The sequence below is a fragment of the Melospiza melodia genome, chromosome Z (assembly GCF_035770615.1).
Source record: "Melospiza melodia melodia isolate bMelMel2 chromosome Z, bMelMel2.pri, whole genome shotgun sequence".
Classification (NCBI taxonomy): Eukaryota; Metazoa; Chordata; class Aves; order Passeriformes; family Passerellidae; genus Melospiza; species Melospiza melodia.
In genome coordinates, this window is record NC_086226.1 from 54,957,866 (window position 1) to 54,982,941 (window position 25,076).

Below are 25,076 nucleotides of genomic sequence, written 5' to 3' on the forward strand. Positions count from 1 at the left end.
CTTAGCTCCGCAGCACAACTCACTTCACAGAGAATTGTGAAACACTGAACAGGTCAGCAAGGAATATGCAATGTAAGTCCTGGACCTGCTACTGCTAAGTCTCAACAAATTTCCACACCTGATTTCATAGCGAAGAAGTCTTTGTGTTAAACGATTCATATAACTTGAACAGCATCTTGATCACTGTATTGCTTCCAGGGGGTTCACAGTGTTTCTTGATTGTTCCCATTGGTATTTTTAATTGCTATAATAATTTCTTTTTTAAATGGTGAGAAAGCTCATGTTTAAAAAAAAAAAAAACAAACAAACCATGGCCTTATAAAGGACAAAAAGAAAAAAAATCATGAATCTACTCAGAACAGGGTAGGCAGAGTCTACTTAACCAGCTCCCAGGTTTGCTTACCAAAGCAGCTTATTAATATTTGTCATAAACCATTGGTTCTGGCAGGAAAAATTTCATGCAAGAAAGAAAAATACTTGCAGTAAACACCTGAAGAACTACCTAATTAATTTTTATGCTAAGAGCCCCATACTTCAACTTCTAGAGCATAGATTGACATGCACAACAGACACAGAGTTTCTTCAGCAACCCATGGCTTTTGAGAGTTGGAAGATTTTAGGGCTTGGGCCCATTTTTATCAGTGATTGAGTAAAGAATACCAGTTAAAAAGACCATAAGAAAAACAATGGAGAGTAAAACAAATGTTTTACTTTTTTTAACTGATAATCACATCATGCAAATAAATGCATTTTAACAAGGAATAACAATTTGAACTAAAGAGCATGTGCTCTTTACGGCTGTGATCTGTATTAAATGAAATGCAAGGGAAGAAGAAATTAATAAGAAAAATCAGGGAGTAAGAGTATAAAATATGCTGTAAAAATTAGACATGTAGCTTTGCTGTCCTCCTGTCTGACCTTAAAGACAAAACTGATACTTGGAAAATTGTTTACACATATTTTGAGCACTTCCAACATAGAAGAAGGCGTTTCTTGGCCTAGCAGTTCTTTGTTATGATACAATGACTGTTAATGTCATGGAAAGTCCAGGTCCATCACTATTATCCTGATTTTTGTCTTTGCATTTCTTTTCTGAAACAGTTAATTTAAATACATAAAAAGTGATATACTGCTATTCAGTGTGTTGCAACATGGGCTGACTGCTGGTTCATTAATCTGAGTTCTCCAGTTAGCCCAGTTAGGAACTGTTGGGAATGGTTAAGTAATTATTACTCAATGGCTGAGTAATTTATTGATGATTAGCAGGAGTGCGAGTAATAATTTATACCTGTAACTCCCAGGGTAGTCTCCTGTTCAGGGTAACCCAGCTCCTTCTTTGGAAAGCTGAGGCTGCACAAGTAATAACAAGGCATTCATCACCTTCTGCTTCACAATCTGAAAGCAATTTACAAATGGTCAATGATAGCTGATCAAAGGGGGAAAATAATTTCCTCTCCTGGCCACTTTTCTGTTGCCCTTCTACCCAGTACTACTAGCCCTGGACCGGTGTAATATTTAAACTGAAGCTCTTTTCTTCCCCAGCTTGATTTGGCAGGTCAGAACCTCCCAATCTGGCAGAGGCGATCAACTTCACCCTTGAAGCAGACAGCTCTTTGCCAATTGGTTTTTGCACATGTAAGTGTCCTCTAATTTCTGAGCCCTGCAGAGACAGCAGATGCTCTCAATATGTGTGAGAGCAGGTGAACAGTATGCTTTGTCCATGTAAGAGAGAGGAGAAAAAACATGGAAATGGGAGCCAGCACAGCCTACAAAGCTGATGGAAGCTGAACTTGTTGTCTTTGGGCCCCAAGTAGGGCTGAAAGGCCTGGGGTATCCACTGAGAAGCAACATGGGAACATCTCTTCTCAGCACGCTTGTGTCTTATGGCCCAATGCAGATGTTTCCCTCCCTCATCATGCCCCACCGTATGCCAGGGACAGACCAGCTTCAACACAGCTGCCCCCACAGAGGAGAGCATTTGCCTTGGCCCTCAGCCTCATGTGACTGTTGGGCACAGTCCTGGCAAACAAGATGTCCCTGTCCTCAATTGTCTGAACTGATTTGGCTCATTCATGTTCACATCCTGATAGAAGTGACGAACATAACTCCTTTTCACTGGCAAATGCTGGGTGAACTGCTAACAATAGGCCTCCTTTTGTTCTGTGGTGAACTGGGACAGTCCCATGGTATGCTTGCAGAGGTGATCTATCTCCAGCATGTGCCATGGTCTTGGTCTGCGGTGAGTGGGAAAATATGTTAATCACTGTGATGGCAGGCTCCTGTCCTTCTGTTCATCAAAAACGGCACAAGCTGCCCACATTCCCATATTCCTGTGCTGCCATGAATTCAAAGCACCCAGTCACCAATGAGAGACCTGCAGCACTGCCTGTCTTGGCATGCACAGACTAGTGCTTGTGATAAGGGGTGCATGACCTCAGGAGCACACCCTCAGTATTGGGGGAACATGCTGGCTGGGAGGTGCCACTCATTGCCACTCAGGCAATTTGATGTTGTTTGCAGTGCAGTGAGCTGATGACTGCCTTTGTCCCTGTATCTAAGTCTTTGCCATTTTTTTGGATGTTCTGTGCAGCTGCTTGAGGTCAGCTAGCAGTGAGGTGGATGACTTCCAGATGAACCAGAAATGGACATCTTGTCTCTGCAAGACATTGTCTAACTTCAACCTGGCATGGCAACCGATAAATCCTTCAGTAGCATAATGTAATATCTGTCCTGGTTTTATTGCATCTATTAAATCTATGGCTTGTCCTAGAGATGAATCATTCTTTGGAGACACCTCATGTTTGACTCAATTTCTCATCCTGGTGACCAGCTGGATGGCAGTAGCAGTATTTGCACCTATGTGCCTCACCACTGCGGGGGGAGATGCCTGCTCAGCCAGGTGCGTTCTCATAGCTCTTGCTGAGGTTGGTTTTGACAGCCAGACATCAGCATAAGGAGAAATATACTGACACTGTGGTGCCAAATGGGCAGAGGAGCAGTCCTGCACTCCTCATGCAAGCCATGCTTTTGCTGCAGCTGCTCACTATTTCTAACAGTGTCTCTTTATTCATTAAGGGTTTTTTTTTTAAGCTGTGTTGAATTAGTCTATTAAGAGCATCACTGACATGCCCATCACCTACAACTAACATTTCAAGAAACATCACAGCCAGGAACAGTAAGCATTAGGAGACAAAGTAAAATGAACATGTGGATCTCATACCCCCTGCTCCCCTCTCCCACTTCAAACCAAAGTGCAGGGAGTCTGGCACAGAATTTGTCTTCCACGTCCTCAAAGCAGTTACACATATAAGTCTCTGCAAATGATCCACTATAAGCTCAGGTCATCTCTTTCTGTTTTGAATTTTCTTTTTTACTGCTTTGTGATTTGGGAAATTATGTGTGCAAATGTCACTAGCACCAAGGGATTTTAGCAACCCAAAATCTAAAGAGTCCTGGATAAGAGAAAGCAGATGGAGACTAAACATGGTGCCTTCAATTCTGCAGAGGCCACGGAATAAATATGCACTTCGCTTGGTTAAAATAATAGCTATTGGCAGTAATTGTTGTTGGGTTGTTTGACAGTGGGAGTCTAATCACTCTGGCAAGAGCTAGGTGATCCACAAGCTGTTACAGTGTGCTTTTGGCTCATCTTGTGTTGTACAACCTCACAGATTTTCATACTAGAAAATTATGAAGGGATCAGTAATGTTTGCAATATGAAAGAGATATCAGCTTTCCCAAACTATGCACCTTTCCCAAACTATGCAAAATTCTATTGCACCATCATACAAATTGCTTAGTAGTTACTTTTAGAATAGATTTGCTGTTAAACACCTATGTGATTATGACTTGGGGCAGGGTCCAAAAATGGCTTTCCAAGTCAGAATGGCACGTAAGGCAAATTTGGCTGCCAGCTCTTTTTACAAAGTTAACATTTTTCTTAGTAAGACAGAAATACAGCCAATGGACATGAACATTCTTGATCTCAAGTCAGTGGCACCAACAAACTAGCCTAGCCTCCACACAACTAGCAGCATACAACTGCCGAACTGGAGTTGTTGAGGACTGTAGAATCCAAACCAGGAGAGTGGGGGCTGTGATGTGAGCAATGGGAATGTCTTTTGAGACCCTGCCCAGGCATCAAACCCTGCTGCTGTTTTGCCTTTTGAGGTCAAAATCCAGGAATCTCAGTGGAACAGGTTGAATGTTAAAATATTTGGGAGAGGATTAGATAATCTCATGCCAGACTAAGAAACTGAGCCAGAGCCAGCCTGATAATCCCTGAAATTGACAGTCTCTATCAGTACTTTGAAATGCTTGCAAAGCTGTTGCATATAAACTGAAAACAGCAGTCCTAGTGAAAGGCAGAAAAGTGCACCTGCTATTATATTGATCCTTCTGGCTGTATGGTTACCTGCTCTATCACTGACAGCATTAAGTAACACTGCCACATTGAGGTAACCCTTCCATTCTGTTATCTTCTTTTCAAAACATACCAGTGATTAAATCTATGTGGGCAGCCAGCATCTTGGAAAATAATGCAGCACAGATTTATTGTTTTACTCTAAAAAGACTGCCAACTGCCACCTGGCCTCCATTCTCACCCTGCATCTGGCAATTCCCTGGTGAGCAAGACATACACATCAGCTTGTTTTCTAGTGGTGCTTAGGTGAGGTTAATGCTGGCCACCTCCCTCTTACTGGTTACCCAAAGTTAAGTTTCTGCATCTTCCACTTCTTCTCTGACATAAAGACTTTGTCAAGAGAGATGATTTACCATGAAAGTGCCTTTTAAATAGGCCAAATTCAACACATATCAGTATCTATACAATAAATACAATAGAGTACTACTTATAATGCATTATTCTGCATTCATTGGGTGATAATTTGTGCAGAGGGCTGCAACTAACTCTTATTCATTCAACTATTGGAAAGTGATTATTCAAATGAGAAATGCTCTGGGCTTGGGAAGGAACACAACTGACAAGGGATTAAAAAGGTAGAGCTCCAGTTGCTAACATAGAGCCACTGATGAGGTAGCCATTCTCAAAGAGGCTGACACACCCATGTTGGGTGCTGGATCAAGCCTATAACTCTCAGAAAAGTGCAGACTTTTTGTATGTTGTAAAAAGGCTGTGTTTTATTTTGTAGCAGATCATTATTGGTATACCCAGTTGCTGCCAGACCTCAGAAAGAGAGGATACACAGCCATAAGCCAGGCAGAGGGAGTTCAGCCAGGTTCCCTTCCCTGAGATGGGAGGCATCAAAATACAACTAGAAAACCAGTGATATTTACTTAGTTGTGAGACTGAAGACAAGATATTATGTGTTTCACACCAAGGCAAGGATCTTCTGAGTTTGGATTGGGCAGGTCACAGTTGAGCCAGGCCACCAGGAACACCTCAAAGCAAATGTACATTTTTGTATATTTCCCAGATCAAACAAACGGACAACTGTTCTGCCTCAGACTGGAGTACATGACACAGTGCAGATTTTTCCAACCTGTTGCTCTGCACTGGTAAGCCCTTGCATCTCATTCAGTTGTCTCTGACACAGCGGGACTTTCAATACAGAAGTGTGCAGACCAAGCTGTTCTATTGTTTTGTTTAGTTGAACATTATGTTGGGTTTTTTTTTTTTTTTATTTTAAAGAATACTGTGTATCATGCTTTGACACTTGTACAGATTGTGATAAACTGATTTTCTGGTTCAGTGGTTCACTGCTCTATTTCACTGTGAGCCGGGGAAGGAAGATCTGTAATGAATATCTATAATGAATATCTTTCACCTCTCTCCAGAAATAAGTGGTAAAAATTTCTTTGATGCAATTGGTGAGACTTGCAAGAGATTAATTATGTTCAGGTGCTCCAATGCCAGTCTGAATGATTTGATTGAATGAGCATGGGTGCTGTTGAACAAATTTTCCATTCATTTCCTCCTTCCTCAGTTAAATAATTGTTGTGATGCGCTAACACACCCATATAAATGACACCCTGAAGACAGGATAATTTACCTGGCAGTTCTTCCAAACCCAATTCTACTTGTTATCTGCACAGTGATTAGTATTTACTGTTGCTTGTGGTGCCACTGAATGAGCTCAGTGAGCCACTACCACAAGGACCTCTGCCCCTTGCCGCTTCACTGATGCCTGTCACAGCAGTATGCTCAGGAAAAGATTGCCTTCTCACATGCTTATTCATCCCTTTATCACAACTGTTCATACAGTTACCACTGGAGTTCTATTTCAATTTTTAAAATTCTAAAAAAACCCTAAATAACACAGAATGTAAAAAAAAAAAAAAAGTTATCAGTGATGCAGTTTAATACTGTCTTTTACTTGCTGTTGTTAAAAATGCATTATTTCCGTGAAGAACTAGGTCGTTTCTATGCAGTTGTACAATAAAGCAAAAAAAATTACAGCTATAGGAAGTATAGCAAAATACAGTCATACTCTGGGAACAAACAATACAAGGTTCAACAAAACAGAAGCATTTCACCTGCATGCAGAGTAGAAGTGGAGACAAAAGAATTCATGCTGCCTTTATTAAATTTCATAACATGAAAATTGATAGTGTGTGCTTAGTCTTCAAGAGAAGTGCACTATCGACTGGTGTTCCCTCACTGTCAGACAGTTCCTTAAGCCTTCCTTTAAGTCAGTGGAAATCCTGCTGTGGCTTTCAGATGGCTCTTAATCGGACTGCTGTGCATAGAGAGCATTCACACACCCGAGGCTTGCCAAAATCTCCCAAGAGATATAAGGTTTCCACCAGAAAGAAACCTCAGACACTCTAGACACAAATGTATGTCTTTTCCTACGTCTGAGATAACGGCTACTTTACTGCTGAGTTGCTCATCAAGCTCATCAGCTTTGCCAGCACCAACAGAGGCAGGAATAGAGAAGAAACAAAATATCATTGAGTCCCTCAGCAAATCCTTACTCCTTAAATGTTGCATTTATCCCAAGCAGTACTGCAGAACAGGACTCATTTCAAAGAAAGGCCAAAAAAGCCCTGGTTATTGCAGCAGCTATCATGAAAGAAATGCCTCAGTAGCATCCTAAATACAGTCCTAAGTTTTCAGACCTCAGGAGGATAAAATGAAAAACTGACAAATCCCAAGTGGTATGATGAAGGTGAATATTGCATGATTACATTTTTCAGGATGTAGGTGCTGAGAGCAACAGGAAACAGGAAGCAACAAAATAAGATAACCCTCTTCAGTTTAGCTGTGTAACATTACCAAAGCTTCTTGTGGGCAGTAGGAATGAAAATGGATTGAAGAATTGCTGGACATTATATTGGAAAAAAAACTGCTGAAAAAATTTTAAAAGTAAGACACCATTAGACTGGGGAGGTACTCTAACAACTGGTTTACATCCCACATGAGGGTGGAAAAAGACAGTTTATTGTGTGCTCCTCCTGTCCTTGTCCTTCTCCAGACACCTGCTACAAATGGGTCCTGGAGCTGGCATACCTTTGATCAGTCAGGGTACAACCACTCACCTAGTTACACTTGATTTTCAGCAGTACAATTGCTGACAATGAGACTTTCTCATGTATTGTGACATATTAATTGCAATGCTAACAATGATTTTTAACATTAGTATCTACAAAATATTGCTTCTGAAGGGAAACTAGTCATTGTTTTTTTAAAAATACATACTTTTGTTGATGAACAAAAAAGACCTGACAATGAAATTCCAGGTATTTCATGCAAACTCAATCTTAAATAAAAGTCTCATTAAAATGGAGATTAAAGGGATTTAAATAGCTCATGTTCTTCCTTCTTTGAGTCTTCTTTGAAATTTTTAATGGTTTTGGCATAACTGTTTTTCTATTTGTTACTTTCTGTCTCATATAAAATTTGCTTAGGATTTACTGGAATCTCTGGTGAAAAGGACTGTAGCAATATGTAATGCACAAAGTACACAAAGTGATGGAAGAGAAATATTTGTGCTCACACACTTTCAGTTATCATCGAGCCATTTTCTTTGAAATTACCCAGATGCTCAAGTCCTATCCCCAAAGTGACTTAAAAAAAAATCTCAATTAGGTGTTTGTTATAGTAATGACAGGTTAAAGTCCTCAAGTTTTTTCAGGCAACTCAAAAATTATGGAACTACATTGAAGATATAAATGGATCTCTACTGTATAGTTCCCCTATTAAAAGTCAGATGGAAAAAAAAAATGCAGATTGTACAATCTCTGTTCAGGTCCCTTTGTTGCTTTGCAGTGGTCCCCAAAGTCTCCCAGGGTGAAGGTCTTTGCTTCAGGTGGTACTGTTACAATCTAGCAGGCTTCTTATACAGAAAGATGATCATGTCCCAAAGCTTTCAAACCTGTAGATTATATGTGAGAAACAGGTTGCTAATGTGTTGTATATGCATTTATAAATCCTGTCTCCATAGTAAGTCAAATGAGAAAATGCTCCCTCTGCATGGATGGGCAGGACAGCTCAACACTGTCTTCACTTTTGGAATTTTAAATACAACTGCAGCTCCTTTTAAGCTCCAACATGTTTATTCATATATGTTCGGAGTATGTTCTTATTTAAACAAAAACAAACAAAATACTGACTTTCCCAGAAGCTTCTTAAGCCTGGGATAGAAAAAAATATATATGCCAATAGCCAGTTGTCATGCAAATTATTACATAATTTATTTAGACAAATAAGAAAGAAAGAAAGATAACAACCCTAAAAAAAAAACCCAACAAAGCTTGCTGCTGTTTGTTACCATCATGCTGCACAAGCCACAGTGCATAAACAAAATATTCATAATTATCCTTAAAAACAAAAGCAAGTTTAAAAAAAAAACAACCTAAGTAATAGAGAACAGCCACTTCACTGGTGTTTCTGAAGATATTTTTTGGGTGAGAGTTGTAAACAGAGGCTTACACTGAGAATAGCTACTTAACTGGCGGGCTTGATGTTATCTCAATGCACCAGATAGACATAAATACTATAGATAAATGAACAAAGATTTTAGTCGGTAGTGGATGCCAGACTGATTTCTGGGGATAATATAATCAATAAATAGCAGGAAAGAGTGAGGACAAGTGCATCTTATGCCACAGGAAAACATTTTAAAATCACCTGTTTATCAGAAATCATTTAAGGGATTGGATTGAGACAAATGAATAGTAAATCCCACAAATCTTTCTGCAAAAGAACTACTCTCATTCAAAGTAAGATGGAGTCTTCATGTTTATGTAGCCTGAGTTTTTTGTCTTCAGAAACACTGTTGAACAAGAGCATTGCTTATTCTTGATGCTTTTGTGGTGTCCTCCACTTGTCTTTTTCTTTGTTCACTTGTCTTAAGCTCTGAGTTTGGGAAGATAAATAAACAACAACAAAAAAAACCAAAACTACATGTAGAGTACATGAGTTAGGTGAACTGGAGGATGCAGATGCAGAATATTGCAGATGTGACAATCCATCTCAGCAGGACATGTGTAATGACTCAGGCAGAAGAGGTGAAAAACCTTAGCAACCTGAGATAAACCTGACCTGTAACGACAAAAAATCAGGTTTCTGTGAAGAAACATTTGATTGTCTTAAGTAACTGGGAAGCTGCAGGATGTTTCACACTGTGCAGGTCACTTGTGCTCGAGCCAGCAAGGGATCAGAAGCATCTGTAGATAAGACTAACAGAGTCAATCTGACACAGGCATAAGGCAGCCAGTTTATATGTTGCCTGTTTTAGAAAGCTACCATTCATCTTGTCAAGCTATTTATACAGTGATAATATTCTGAATATAGAGATATTTGTACTAGGAGTTTCCTTATCTTATGCACTAAATAAACATTGCGTGCCACCTTAATTGTATTTACCAGACAGCTAATTTATTCCCATCTGATCTTGGGAAGCTATAATTCATCTCAGATATGTGAGCAATTGCCTCCTCTTTCTGTAAGGAGAATATCATGTAGAAATGCTGCAGGATACTGGGATATTTGCCATAATAATCACTGTCGAGTAATGAGCCCCATCCCAGGAAGGTTTGACATAAACATTGTGCTCTTTCAGTACAGTGACATAGTACCTACAGCTCAGGAGTGTGTTGTCATTATAAACTGAATCATAAATAGATTATTTTGCTATTCATACTGATTAATAACCCTGTATACTGTAGAGCAAAGGGACTAGAGCAAAATTATTAATAATTGGAATTAAAAGTTTTTCTTAATTCCGGTACCCACAATACCAAAACAACAAAAAAAAAATATTATTACATATCTCCCAAACTACGAGCAGGGCAACTCACCATTACATTTGCATTTGACACACTAGTTTAAGCCAATGCTTCCTTTAAACTCATATATTTATTCCTGTGGTTTTTATAGTATCATGTGGTCTGCTGATCATGTAGTTCCACCTCTCATAACTATCACCAGAAAATGAGGGCAGATATCTATAGAGGCAGAGTAACACCAGTAGAACCAGGGAGACGGGGATGTCATGCATGGTTGCACAGCCATTCCTAAAAAGCAATACAATGCAAACATCTGGAGCCAGCTGGCGCATCAACACTCAAATTATACAACATCTTTTGGAGCATCTTTTGTCAAAGTAATCACAAAGCTGCTTACAACTTTTTTTGCTACACCCCAGAAGTTGTGCAGGATTCTGTTGAGAGTTATGTGTCTTTCCTTTTGTTCCTTTTTACTTACAGAATTTTTTCCCATAAGTTGCTAGGAAACACTAACAACTGGGTACTTAAGAAAGCAAAAGAAGTGGCCAAGCTCGGAGGAGGACAGCATCTGGTTGCACTTCTCTTTTCTGGGAGCTTCTCTCCGAGGGTCAGAGATACCGCAGGAATTGGGCAGGTAAGGGATGAGGCTGGGGCAGCTGCTCTGTCTGTCTGTCTGTCTGTCTGTCTCTCTCTCTCTCTCTCCCTCGGCATGAGGTGAGCCTCTGCTCGTGAGAGCAGCCACTGAACTGAGCCCTTATTATCACTTCCCTCACTAATAGAGGGACCCATCCCCGACTGTTGGGGTGCCCGGGATCCTGAGCTCGCCTCTCCCTGCGCTGCTGGGAGCCTCTGCCCTGCCCCTGCCGCTTCTTCAGCACCGCTCCGAGTTTTCGCTGCTCTGCAGCCCCGCTCCCCCTGCCCGCCGAGACCCTGCCGTCCCGGCTTGGTGCTCCTCAGAGCCCTGCTGGGGCACCGGGATCGGCTGCCCCAGGGCCGTGAGGCGAAGCCGCTCCTCCCTCCCTCCCTGCCTGCCTGCCGAGACCCTGCCGTCCCGGCTTGGTGCTCCTCAGAGCCCTGCTGGGGCACCGGGATCGGCTGCGCCAGGGCCGTGAGGCGAAGCCGCTCCTCCCTCCCTTCCCGGCCGGGCCGAGCCGCCATCACCGCGCGCTGCCCGGCCCGCGCCACAGCGCCCCCTGCAGGCGCGGGGAATCCCCGCCCCCGCCCCGCCCCGGGAGCAGCAGCGCCCCTGCCGGCCGTGCCCGGAACTGCAGCGCAGGGAAAGGGCCCGCGGCCGAGCCGGCCGGGACTGGGCCCGGGGCCTGTTCGGTGTCGGTGCCGCAGCCGTGGGTGCTTGTTTGCTTTATCATACACACCAGTAAAGAAATGTTATTCCTATCCTCATCTCTTCGCCTAAGACCCCCTTAATTTCAAAATTCTAATAATTTAGTGGGAGGGAGTTTACATTTTCTATTCCAAGGGAGACTCCTGCCTTCCTTAGCAGACACTTGGCTTTCAGAGAGGTTCCAAAACCAACAGGTTCCAAACACTGCTTTGCCCAAGTAAATGGGGAAAACAGAGGCAAAAGGCTTCCTTTAAATAAAAACCCAATGCAATTTAAAATTACATGGTGCTATCTAATTTTTCTCAGTTGTTATGAGAATGATAGTTTTGAACATTATTAGAAATACTATAGAAGGAAATTATATTAGAGCTGAAATTGAGAGAAAATGTTCATTGTGTCTGCAGCAAGTGAAAATTGCCTACCAAAAAATTTGGTACACCAATAAAGTCTTGTACTTTCCATATTAGTAAATGCATTTTATCTTTATCTATTAGCTCCCTCTAATTAGTGCCAAAGCTGTAATGATGGGTGAAATGAGCTTGAAGAGGAGAGGTGGCCATCATTGCAATCTCCATGTATTGTTCACAGAACCTGAAAATCTCACCAGAAAGACAAAGGTTCATAGTAGATTAACAAAAGTAGTGAGGTTTGGTTGACAATCTTAAAACTGCTAGATATATTACACAAATTCTTGCCAAGAGCTTCATTTTGTTTTACGGCAGTTTGAAATATTTTTTTCTCTGTTTTGGCCTTTTATTTTCATTTCCTCCTAAGGGCGTAGGAACAGGCTGCTGAGTTCATCTGCTTTATGTCAGTCAGAAATGTCTCTGTACAGAAAAGAGGGAAAGAAATATTGCTAATCGAAAATACTGATTTAAGGAAAAGAGCAAAATTATTATGAGCATATGATAATTTCTTCTCAGTATTTGAAAACTAGTAAAACCACTGAAAACAAACTATTTAAAAGAGTAATTAAATCCATAAAACAGAGTTGATTGAATTTTCATTTCCTTATGTAAAATTCACAAGAAAAATTGCTTAATAACAAATTTTATGGAGATGTATAATTTTTCCAGAATTTTAATTCACAACAGATTTTCTTCCTTCCTTAAATTTTCCCAAAGTACTTCATCTTCACTGAATGAAGAAGGACTAGTAATGGACCTAGTAATAATAGATTTTATAATGTTTATCAAAGCATATGACTATAATTTTCAGAAGGATTTCATCATTAGTTAAATCAGTGGCGGTTTCTGAAATTTGGTGCATTTTTCTGATAAGATTTTTTTTAATTACACTTTTTTGATGGCAAAGGATACATTTAAGATTCTCTTTCTTGTAATTAAAATTTTGCTGACATTTTAGGGTACAATTCAATTGTTACTGCATATTTGATGTGCCTCAAAAAACTTTAAGGACCTCTAAAAAAGATTGTTTTACTTTCCTTCACAGATGCCTTTGTAGTGTAGAGGAAAGAAAGCAGAGCAAAACTAGACTGAATTCTGTTGTCTCACTCTGGCATGGCTCAGAGTGTGTGCCAAAGCCCAGGACCTTTCATTTTTGTATGTAAAATGTGTTAATTTGTCCCAAGCAAGCCCACAGAAGTATTTGCAATGAGGTGACTACCTGAAGTCAAGTCTCAAATCAAATGGGGCATTAGTAATCAAAAAGGTGTTTAAGGATCCATCACAGGCCATTACATTTCATCTAGTTTTTGCTGTTACATTTTATACCTATAAGTATTTTGGAACTGTGGTATGTCGCATAATTTTATAACTAAATATTTTTCAGTAATTTATTTTAAAAAATAATTATTATTTCACTATTTATTAATTTTAATTATTTTAAATTTTAATTGCAATAGATATTTGCAATTGTAAAAATACCCCATGCATTTTACACCAGCACGGAAAATCACATATACACATAAGCAGATGCACAAGTACCATTTAAATTTCTGTGCTTTTTGGTATAATCAGCATGTTCTTAGTATAATGGTACATTAGAGTAAAGTATCCAGAAAATTTTTGTAAATCAATTATCGTTTATCAGCTATGCAATAAGACCAAATGTGTCTGTATGCATGTGTTTCTACACAAATAAATAGAAAAAACCAGCAGTGATTTTTCTAGTCAGCAAATTGTATCAGCCTATGATTTTGTGTATAACTAAGTAAACTGCTCACTCTTATGGAGGGCAAGAAGGGATAATTGTGTTAAATAATTAATTAACGGGATGATAGTGTAACAATGATATCTGAAAAATACGGCAGAATTTCAAGGTCTCATCTGGAAATAAACTGTACCAGTGCTTTTGCTGATTGCATTTAGATATAATTTCCAATACATTAGAGAATTTACTATGCCCTTCAGGAGCTAGGAACGCATCAACTCAAGGCATTTAGTTTTGAAAGTATTTTAAATATTACCAAGGAGACAATTTTCTTCCTGTCTGATGATGTCCTTTTGGCTCCAGTATCAAAATCATTACATGTGTTTTGTAACCATAAAACCATATCTGAATGCCTCATCCTTCACAAATGCAAGTTAAACTTCACTTGTGATTAAATTTGAATGAAAGGATATTGCTAATTTCTAACAGACTTGATGGACATCTATCTTTGTTGTGATGCCTACAGAAATTGAATCCCTCAACAAGTACACCACTCTGCACAAAAATGCTAATAAATGGGAGAGCTTTATGGGATGGAGAAGAAAAGCATGTTCCCCATTGTACAAAGCACCTGCAGCAAGGTGCAGCCAGCTGATGTAGTAAACAATGAGACTGTTTTTCAAATGAGAAAATCAGCCTTCAGGCCTCCATCTACCTAAAATAACTGGTTTTAGGTATTGCTCCATAGAGGTTCTGCAGGGACTTGTGGCCTGGAGCAGTGCTATGCCTAGGTACATGTACAGCCCCACAGATATGAGTACCAGCTCACAGGCTTCCTAACAATCAGTTTGGAAAATCAGATTCTTTGAAACATGCACCTTTCTGGGGACAAGCTAGCCAGGACAATGAAACCACGAAGACTCCAGAAACAAAAATCCTGAAAAGCAAGTGCCATGCATCACTACATTGTGCCACTCCTGACATGCATGGGACACCAGGTACAAACCATTTCTCAGACACCTGCAGTGCTTCTGGCCCTGAAATTGTCCTGGATGCTGCGATTGCAATGAAATTGGTGTCGAAAACTCATAGCCAACTCAAGTCTAAACTGGCAACTAGATCATTAGGGCAGCTGTGAGAAACAATTTATGAAGTTTAAGGCCAGAATTAGATCATCTAGTTTGACCTTGTGTACATCACAGGCCATTGCATTTCATCTAGTTATGACTATATCTTGCTCCATTAACTCTGTTTTATTTATGTGTGCTCTTCTGTCAGGCAGCTAGACCTAAAGTCAACACAGGGAGAGGCAAATACTTGTCACTCCCCTTAGAACAGTGTCTAATCATTGATCTTGGATCAAGTAAGGAAAGATGTGTTTTTATCTAAATACATTGGACCTTTTCCCACATGCTGGCTTGTCCACTGTATCAAAGAACACTGTATCAAAGATTATGTACTGTATTTTCTGATTATTTTTGAGAGATTTTTTGTTTGGATTTTTTTCTTCTGAGCATTCCAAAATTTTCTGAGAAGATAAGGAAAATTTATTCTGGTTTTGTCTGGAAGATGCTCTACTTGTTTCAGTCCTAATATGACTTTTGAGTTTCTTTGGGATTTTTCAGTGATATTTTACAGCTGTGAAGAATTCTCCTAGTAGTCAATTTTGCACTGTACAGAGAGATAAAATTACCTTAATCTCCTCTCCTAATCACTTCTTCCTTGTTTATACACTCATTGCTCTTATTAACTTTGTTATCACATCAGTGTAATTTCTCATGTCGAATTGCTTTTTGCATTGTGACCTCTAATGCTCATTGAGAGCCATTGAGCCCAAGTATATGTTTTCATGTACTCTCCTGCCTACTTTGCTCTTAAGCATACAATCTAGCTTATGTACATCCAGGGCTCTGTTGTATGGATTTTTTTTTAATCACTGTACTCATTTCTCTGGTGAGCAAAGGATCAAACTGCTTAGTATGCTCCCATAAATGGTTTGTTTCAGCCTCAGGCTGAAAATGATCACATTAGAATTGAAAGTGCTAATGTACCACAAAGTAACCCTGGGGTCCCAGAATTAAAGACATATTTAGTACTTGGTCCTGGGACCTTAAAGCATTTGCAGTTCAAAAGTTTAAAAGTGGTCAAAAAAAAATAGGGTCTTGCATGTTGTTGCCATTCTTAATTTTGAATCCTCCAGATCTGTGAGATGATATTTTCTGTACTATTGCCATGAAGCCTGAAAACATGAAAAGAAGAAAAAGACAGTTGCTTATTCTAATTAAAATGTAATATATTAAAAATGGAGCTCCTACCCCATTGAATTGGATATCCTGATGGACTTGCAGGAGCAGCAGAACTGCAGAGAATTATGGAAATGCTTTCTTTCAAAATCTACTATTTTCTCAAGTAAACATACAAGGCTAACTTTGTAAACAAACAGTTAATGGGAGATAGGCATCATGGGATTTCTTTGCTCATGTCAGTTTGTTCATCCTGAACATAAGGTCAGTGATCCTCCTTCTCTAAGACTACATCGCATCTCCAAGAGATATTATGTTTTGCATTTATATTGGCCACAAAGTGGAATTACCAAACAAAGTGAACATTATGACCCTTGATATCAGCATATTTCATTTAATCCTCTTATCCTGCTCTTTGTTTCACAGAGGTGTACTTCAGCTTTCGAATGCATCGTTTGAAAACAAGAGATGGCATGCACTGAAGCTGGGAAAATACCTTGCTTCATAAATTGAGGGGAAAATTTGGCCTTCATAATGGAAAATTCAGAGTGAAGTCCAGACTCTACTAGAGTCAGTGGAAAAACTCCCATTGACCTTACAGGGGTCATGGGTCTGCTTTACTTTCTAAGGTGAGTGTTGGAGAGATTCTAGTCTGTGTCTCTCATGTTTTCCTAGGTTATAAGCTCATCAGCCTCCAGTCTGCAAAGCAAAAAATTGAGACAAATCCAAATAATTATCTTCTCTTAATCTCCAGCATCTCTCTTAGATACAAGCTACACTGCCATACTTGATAATAAATCCTGATATTCAGCTAACAGACCACAGAGCAGAACTTTTAACCTCTATTTTTCAAAATAAGTGTATTTTTCCCACTCACACCAACCTTCTCTTTCTCCTCTCTAAATGATAGGCCTGGAATTGAGGTTGCAGATCCAGGGGCAGCCTGGTTTCAGCTCTGACATGAAAGTTCTTGGTGAAGCAACTATGGGCAAAATAGCTGTAGTCTTTGATGGATGGATGCTTTCCTCCCTGTATTGCTCCCAAGGCACATTGCCAGAGAAAATCATGATTCCAGGTGAAGGGATGCAGTAAGAGTGACTGATGAATGTACTGTCTGTTGAGTAGATGTGCTCTCTTTGAGTTACAAGAGAGTTACAACCAATGCCTGTTTCCCTGAACATCCCATGGTTATGTACACTACTGCACATAGGCTATTATCTCAAAGTTCTTTCAACCAAAAAAACAGCAAAAGTCTTGAGGTGAGCAAGAAGTAAACTTCTGTTCCCCAAGCATATCAAAGGTATGTTTGGTGAAGAACTTAAGAGTGCTGTGACACAGAACTACATCTGGATAGGACACGCGAGGGCTGATACCGTCTGATTTCTGGCCACAGAGGAGTACTGCAGGAGCAGAGTGCAAGGGAGAAATTCTGCCCTTGGACCTGCTTCTGGTTCCCTGCAGCCTTTCTCCATGTTTGCTGCTAGGTGGCTCATTGTCACACCTCCCGATGCCTCCCTATAGGAACCTGCTTAAGTGAAATGATATTTTAAAAATTAATTTCCTTCTGGATCATCTTGTTTGGGTGATCTTTTTTGATTTATCAAGGAGAAAAAAACAAACCCAAACCCAACCCAAAACATAAAATGGCACAAGACACAACTCTTGTCAACTGACATAAAATAACATTTCTCTTGTGTTTTCAGCTGCCACTCAGAGAGATGGTGAGGAGAAAGCACTCTTAGTCTGTCCATCCTGAGCCAGGAATTAAAGAGAATTCTTGGATGCAGAAGCTCTGGCTTGAAATTCCATCTGAACAACATTCAGAGGTTGGATTAGAGACAAATGCAAAGCTTGTAGAATTCTTACTTGCATGAAGATTCTGCATGTTCTTGTGATTTCAAAGTCCAAACTCTAAACAAAGCATTTTTATGTTCCAAGAAATGTTTCTTCATTTTCTTTTTCTTCTGTCAGCAGTTATATCTAACAAAATAGATATAACTTTAGAAGTCACTTTGGTTGATCCAGAAGAGCAGAAGTGCTACACAAAGCAGACCAGTGGCCAAATCTCCAGCTGGTACCAATCACTGATCCTCCGTATAAGTCAGCAGCCAATGGGGGTAGCTGTTAGCTTTATAATCTGTTTGATGCTGTTTCCCTGGTCTGCTTTGCACAAGACAAGTGGGTACTATCAGAATAGAAAAAACACAAAGCCAGACTTTATTTTTTGTGGGTACTGACTCTGTGCAGGAAAATTTAAGGGCACGCCAGGCACAGACTTTCACTTGTGTTGTCCAAAAGTGGAATATGAGTGCTTTTTCCTCACTATACTTAAAACTTAAGAGAGGACAAAGACTAATTCTAAATTGATTCAGACTCTGCTTACTGCATCTGTCAGGGTCTCCTGGGATTCTCTAGCAGTCCTAGTCTACACAAGTTCTGGGACCACTGCTGTCCACAGAAGTTTTATTTAAGCTTACAAACTGTTGCTCTAAATTCAGCCTTTTCTTAATATTTGGATAAGGGATACACATAATGATTCTGCTTATGATGACTGGGAGTAGTTAATTCTGTGTTGTTATGAATGCTGGCTGCCCACGGGGACCCCTCCTTGAACACCATGAGTATTAGTGGTGCTCTCTGCAGGGCTGCTTCGTACAGGGCTGGAGAGCATAAAAGGTGAGGAAGCAAGCAGGCTGGTGGAAGGATATGGGGTGGCCATGGCTTGTGCATGTATGTGTGTATGTGCATGCAAGCAGAGGGACACAGGCAGCTCAGGGATGGGAGTTGCCTCCCTAGTTACCCTCTCCTCTCTCTGTCATCTCTAGATTGAGCATGTGGGTGTGAGAAAAGCTGTCCTTGAGAGCCCTTGTGGATATTGAGTTACTACCAGGAGGCCATTAGCAGTAACACTATTAATCTTCTCACAGACATTTAGAGAATAAACCACAAACCATGCAAGAGCAGCCAGTAGGGAGGGATGAAGCATTGAAAGGTGGCCTATCTTTCAGAGGCCAGAGGAAAACCACAACTGCAGGGCTCTACCAAGTAGCAAGTGAGCTGTGATCCTGCATGACACTGGCTTACCATCAGGGCCAAGGTTAAAAAGTGAAATGTGACCTGCAGGAAGACCTGGTCTTGCAAATGTCCCAGTTCATTTGGCTCAGGCAAACTCAAGGAGCCAGGCTTGGACAGAGAACCATTGGAAAGATGGAGTGGTGAGCACAAGGTCACATAAGCCTTGATTAGACTTCTGAGGGTTTGCTCCTGATGCATTAATTTTTTTTGTCTTTGATATGAAATGCATCAAGGAAGAAGAATTTTGCAGGGAAAGGTTGTTTATAAAGAGCATATGAAGACTGTCCAGGAATTGTGCCATTAACTGGTGCTCTTATCTACCACCTGCACATTATTTGTCTCTTCAGTGTCCTTTAAATATTATTCACTAATGCTGTTGAAGCATCATGTGATTATTTAGCAGCTACTTAGGATATCAGGAATTAACATGTATATAACATCATTAAGATGGGCATGTCTCTGTCCTTGAGTGGCTTGACTTCTACTTCACTTATCATCATCTCCAGCAGAGAAAACCTATTGCTTCTAGTCTGACCTCTAAGGCAGAAAAGAAATTCCAAATACTGTAAAGGAGGAAAAATCTCACTATCCATCATATTGAAAATATTGGTGACATCCTCTAGGTTCACCAGAACAGTCAAAACCTGAGCTTTTAGTCTTTCTTGGTATTGTGGGACATCTTCTCCATGTTTCTTTGGCAGTGGGAGAGGTTACACAGGTTCGTATTGTCTAAGAGGAGGGATATTTTCACAGTGACAAAACGGAAGTCAGAAGTCAGTGCTTTTCACCTCCCTCACTGTCTCTGGTGGTGTTTATTTCAGTTCCATGTAGAGAAGGATGGGCTCCTGCTTGGTGAATCTAAATTCCCTTGTAAAGCAAAGATTAGGTCTTCAGGGTCATGGTACATGGGACATGCACGCCTTAGTCAAAATATAGCTGCACATTGAAATGCACAAGGGAAGTGCTTTGGACAGGTAAGCTAGAGGTGCCCTGACTAACAGGGACATCAGAATCTGTCCTAAAAGGCAAACATTTAAAGATGGCCTGTACTCATCTCCGTCTTAGTCTTACCACAAGCACTTCTGTACAACCCAAGCAGGAGATGTGAGTTTCCTGTTGTACTATTGTGGGTTTAGACCTAATAATAGAAGCACTATTTGAAATGAATAAAAGTTGACCCTAAAAGCATACTGAAGGTATCATCAATGTGAAGACAGCAATCATCTCCTGTTTGTTTAAACTGTGGTGTGTACTCAAGCCCATATGTACAGCACAGATGATTAGACTACTATCCTTCTTGCTGAATATGAAAAGACTACACATAAAAAGAGGATAGCAAACTAATTGTCTAGAACACTGGTTTCCAAGATACAGTATATGAAGATTAATGTTTGCATTTTCCCTTAGAACGGGAGATAGTGACCTTAAAAAATTGCTCTGAATTGCAGTAATGAACAGTGAGAATAAATCAGTTTCCTCTTTCATTTCCAGCCCTACTACATAATCTCCAGCTATTTAAGAAGATTTCCACAGCTGGCATCTCTATGTCTATTATTATTTCTACATATTGAAGTTGGTCCTCGAATCAATACAGCAATAAAAAACTACAGCTGTGCCTGTGGCTTCTCCTCTCCAACCATAAGTTCTCCCCTTCTCCAACACCAGCATTCTTGGGAGCTGAAGCAGCAGGGATTGAAAACATCCATAGACATTCCCCATGTTGTTTTTTGACTCCTGGAGGCAATGGAGTGGGCAGTGAGAGCTGCAAGAGGGGCAGTAGGTCAGTGAGTAATGAGAGCTGCAAGTGGGGCAGTGAGCCAGTGGACAATGGGCTGGAGAGACAGTTTCCTTGAGAACCTGGCCCATATGTAGGCTGCCTCATGCTCACTAATTTTCACCTGCCCTAGCCTAGCAGGTCAGATTCATACAGTCTGACATGAGCATGAGGGTGACAAAACCACCATGTACTTGATGGTCAATCATCAAGAATGAAATTCCTCAGTGTTTGCCCCCCATTAGTGATGGTCACTGCCTATTAGCTGTCTTTTCTGTGTATGAAGTTGCTATTCAGGCAAATAACTGAAGGTAATAAAGCCTCAAACCAGCAGAGAGGTAAGGAAAAATAAAACTGGGAAAAAAAATTAAGGCTGGCCTTGCTGTGACAAATAGTCACAAGAATAAGTGAGCTTTATTTTTGAAATGTCTCTATAAACAAAGACCCCCACACTCAAGCATTTTTATGACTTGCAGTTTGTTTTTGCTGTTGTGCACACTAATAAGATATGACTGTACCTGAACTGCCCTAATGTTATAAATTTCCTGGCTGCTGGAAAGCTGGTAAACACAGCTGTTATAATAACAGTGTCCTCAGCAGGCAGGACAGTGAGCCTAAGCTGAGCAGCAGTTTCTCTATCATCCCTACCTGGAGAATATCTGGGAACAGCATGGATTACACGCATGAGCAACCTGATCCTGGGCCAGGGAATTCAAAAGATATGAGTCATGTCATCACACAATTCAGCAGTGGGCAAGGTCAAAGATATCAGGATGCACTAAAATCAGGTGCCAAACATGCGTAAGACGATGTCAGTATATAATTTCAAATACAGAGTGCAGCCTGAAATAAATTTATTTTTATTATATGTTCCTTTTGGAAAAGTGCTCCTACAGTGGAGCTTTCAAATTGGAAATTGCATCTAGCACATTATCTATAGTTATTTGGCCACCCTAGTGTTGCCCCAGAGATTACCTGAATGAATAGGAGTGGAAGAATTGATGCTAACAATAATTTATAGCTACATTTTTGTCAGTATGAAGAGAGAAAAATAGCACAAGTAGCACATTGCCCATGAAATTAGCCATTTTGCAGTAATGCTTTAGTTTAAATGGTTTGGGAATGGATCTGTGAGGTTTTTGCCTTGGTGATGTATTGGGTTTTGGGGGTATTTTGGTTTGATTAATCTTACAAACTGAAAGGTGTTCGTTTATTACTCTTTATTGGTTCTTGACTTAAGTGTTTTGGGTGCCATGACCTTTTCACAAAAAATTACAAGTGAGTGAAGCAACACCCTTTGTACTGACCCTTATCAGACCTTGAAATGTGAGGTTTCAAGAAGCTGCAGAGGTGGCCAGTGTATGAAATGTATTTAGATTATTTTTCACAAAGCATATATCAACAAGTCTTTCATACAGTATTATCCTTCAGAATTTTGATTTAGGAAACATCAGGTAAGCTTTAAGTTTTTATTATTCTCTCTTTTTTTTTCTGCTTCCTTGTTATGAAGACACAGTTAAATAATATTCAGGATAAATAAAATAAAATCATTGTTTCTTCTCTTTTTCTAACTCCTACCAAATGTCCAAGCTTTTAACCATAAACTAACTTGTGAGCTCCTACTGCAAAACTGTGAGTGCCTGAAATCAACCTCTTAGCTGATAAGTTGGTGTATAAACATCTCATGGGTTGATAGGACAAAAGAGCTTTTATTTGTGTGTGCTTTGTCTAGCCTGGGTGAGCAAACAAGGTTTTCTAATGCTGGGTAGAGCACACTTAACAGTTCATGATCAACTTCTTAGAAATGTTCCAAATAGTTTATTAAATACTTAATGTGTGGTAAAATTCAATTATACACTGTTTCACTGGTAACTACCCTTGCTGGTAAAAACTGTGACTTATTTTTCCAATTTTTTCCCCCGACTTCAAGTTCCACAACGGGATTTTTGTCTGCTTGTTTCTTATCAGTACATTTATGAGTACTATTTTAAATTCGTGTTTCAGACACAGTGGTGTATTGAATAAAAGAAGCAGAAAACACCAATACTGGTACATATTTCCTCTTTGGGTTACTTTATCCCCCATATGAAGTAATCACATAATTTCATACAATTAATTCATTTACATCTTCTCAGTTTCCAAAAATAGGTGTCCTCCACTTCTCACTTTAAATGGTAGTTCTTATTACAGCAAGAAGCTTGCTCTGATCTTTCACTGCTTGAGCATAGATGAGTCCAGAAAATTTTCTGACTAACTTGTCCAATTTCCAAATGGTGAAAGAAGGTACAAGCTAGTTGTTTTTAAAAATAAACAGACCAATATTTAAAAAGCACTAAGAGTCTTTCCATTCAATATGTTCCCGGAACATCGTACTATTTCCAATTATCCTGCTTTTCTTCAAGCCTAGAAACAACAAATGAAAAACAGATGTCACGTTCTATTGAAGGCTACTGATGGAATGGTAGCTGCTCTTGCTTATTGGAAACTGTTTTAGAGTTATTTCCCTCTCTTTTAGTTACCATGACAATATTTGGCCTAATCCCATGGGGTTTTTTCACATCTAAGAACACTGTGTAGGCAAGTGGAATTATCGTTAAAATTAATCCTGTTCAGAACTGATAAGGTCTTAACAGTGCTCTTGTTTTAAATGTTGCATTCTTACTATCATTCCTTCAGGAAAAGTTACATGGAAAATACAAAACTGTAACTGTCTTTGATTATAGTAAATTGTTCTCTGAATATACTAGGTTGTGCCTCATGTTGCTATGAAATATCCTTTTTGTGTTGATAATATTCCACTGTCCTACAAAAGGACGAAGTTACTCTGCCAGACTTACCTATGAATGTGTAAAGACCAGCTCCCAAATTTATCTGGATAATAAAAAATTTATTCAACGTATCTTGTATTTAAAAAACTCAAAAACATTCTAGATTTGGCTTCTTTAAAAAAAAACACCTCTAATCTGAAAGCATTAATTTGTACATAAAAATACTATCACACAGACACCTGGCTATCCTACTTATAAGCCCCCTTCAGTCTCCTTACCAAGTTCCAGTGGGCTGAATTGTGGGCTGTTTAAAAACATGCTTCTTAAAACCTCATGCAAGAGAGTTACTAAATGAGGGGAAAAGGTACATGCACTGAGTGGAAGGACACCTGTGGGAAATACATTCATCTCAACTTTCCTTTTGTGTGCTAGCAAACAAAAATCTTTTACGATGTTCAGGGTCATTTATACATGTGGAAATCAGAGTAGTGGCCTGTAGTACAATTTGCATAAGCTTACTATAAAAATACCTGTAAACTAACATGACATGCTTTCTACTGGGGTTTATTGATGAATGAAAAAATTATTTGGGTTGGAAGCAACCTTAAAGATCATGTAGTTCCAACCCCCTCCCTCTGCCCATATTGCAGAGACATTTTCCACTAGACAAGGTTGCTCAAAGATCCATCCAGCTTGGCCTTAAACACTTGCAGGGATGGAGCATCCACAACTTCTCTGGGAAACCTGTTCCTGTGCCTCACCACCTTCAGAAAAGAGATTTTTTTCCAATATCTAATCAAAACTATCTATCTGTTTCAGTTAAATCAATTCCCCCTTTTCTTGTCACTACATGTTCTTGTAAAACATCTCTCTCCATCTTTCTTGTACTCCCTTCAGGTACTGAAATGTCACAATAGCATCAACCCAAAGCCTTCTCTAGGCTGGAAAGAAACAACTGTCCCAGCCTTTTCTCACAAAAGTGTTTCTCCACCCCTCCAATTATCTTAGTGGCTCTTCTCTGGACTCATTCTGGCAGATTGATGTCCTCCCTGTGCTGGGAGCCCAGAGCTGGATGCAGGTTCCAGGTGGGCTCTCCCCAGAGCAGAGCAGAGCAGAGGGGCAGAATCCCCTCCCTCCCCTGCTGCCCACGCTGCTCTGGATGCAGCCCAGGACACGTTTGGCTCTCTGGGCTGGGAGTGCCCATGGCTGGGTCATGTCCAGCCTCTCACCCACCAGCACCCCCAAGTCCTTCTGGGCAGGGCTGCTCTGCATCTGCTCATCCCCAGCCTGTGCTGGTACTGGGGATTGCCCCGACCCATGTGCAGCACCTTGGTCTTTGTCTAGTTAAACCTCATGAGGTACCCACGGGCCCAGTTCTTGAGCTTGTCCAGGTCCCTCTGCATGGCATCCTGTCCTTCAGGTGTGTCATCAGCACCACTCAGCTCAGTGTCAACTGCAAATTTGCTGAAGGTGCACTTGATCCCTTTGTCTACGTCATTAATAAAAAAATTTATTAACAGTGGTCCCACTATTGACCCTGAGGGATCCCACTTGTCACTGATGTCCATCAG

The 25,076-nt window shown here is 40.1% G+C and overlaps 1 long non-coding RNA gene across 1 annotated transcript; it reads left to right on the forward strand.

Moving 5' to 3' along the window:
- Window positions 1–23,694, forward strand: LOC134432192 (uncharacterized). The gene is made up of 5 exons (XR_010031253.1): window positions 1–72; window positions 10,672–10,825; window positions 16,315–16,517; window positions 17,592–17,714; window positions 20,455–23,694. It is a non-coding gene; the product is annotated as an uncharacterized LOC134432192 (long non-coding RNA).
- Window positions 23,695–25,076: the final 1,382 nt, after the last annotated feature.